The sequence below is a fragment of the Jaculus jaculus genome, chromosome 7 (assembly GCF_020740685.1).
Source record: "Jaculus jaculus isolate mJacJac1 chromosome 7, mJacJac1.mat.Y.cur, whole genome shotgun sequence".
NCBI lineage: Eukaryota > Metazoa > Chordata > Mammalia > Rodentia > Dipodidae > Jaculus > Jaculus jaculus.
In genome coordinates, this window is record NC_059108.1 from 49,292,503 (window position 1) to 49,293,076 (window position 574).

Consider the following 574-nt stretch of genomic DNA (forward strand, 5'->3'; position numbering starts at 1 on the left):
TGCAGAATACACATTCTTTTCAGCAGTTAAAGGAACCCTCTCCAAAAACGATCATGTATAAAAGAAAATTGACATAAGTCCCTATATAATATCTGATCATAATTCAATAAAGCTTGAAATCAACAATAAAAGAAGCAATAGAAAATACACAAACTCCTGGAGATGGCTCAACACACTACAGAACAATGAATGGGTCATAGAAGAAATGAAGAAGGAAATCAAAACCTCCTAGAACTGAATTAGAAGAAAAATATAACAAACCAAAATTTAGTTTTGCTTTTTCTTAACTTAATTTTTACACTTGATCTTAGCCAAAAGGCCGAGAAGCAATTTAACTTAATTTTTATTTGTTTTTTATTTGAGAGAGCAAGAGAGACAGAGAGGGGGAGAGAGAGAATGGGCATGCCAGGACCTACAGCTACTGTAAACAAACTACAGATGCATGTGTACCCTTGTTTATCTGGCTTATGAGGGTTCTGGAGAATCGAGCCAAGGTCCTTTGGCTTTGCAGGCAAATCCCTTAACCACTAAGCCATCTCTCCAGCTCCTAACATATGAAAATTTATCAGACAAA

The 574-nt window shown here is 35.7% G+C and overlaps 1 pseudogene; it reads right to left on the bottom strand.

The window, feature by feature from the left end:
• Positions 1–209: 209 nt before the first annotated feature.
• On the bottom strand, positions 210–331 carry LOC123462393 (annotated as a pseudogene).
• Between the last annotated feature and the right edge of the window lie 243 nt (positions 332–574).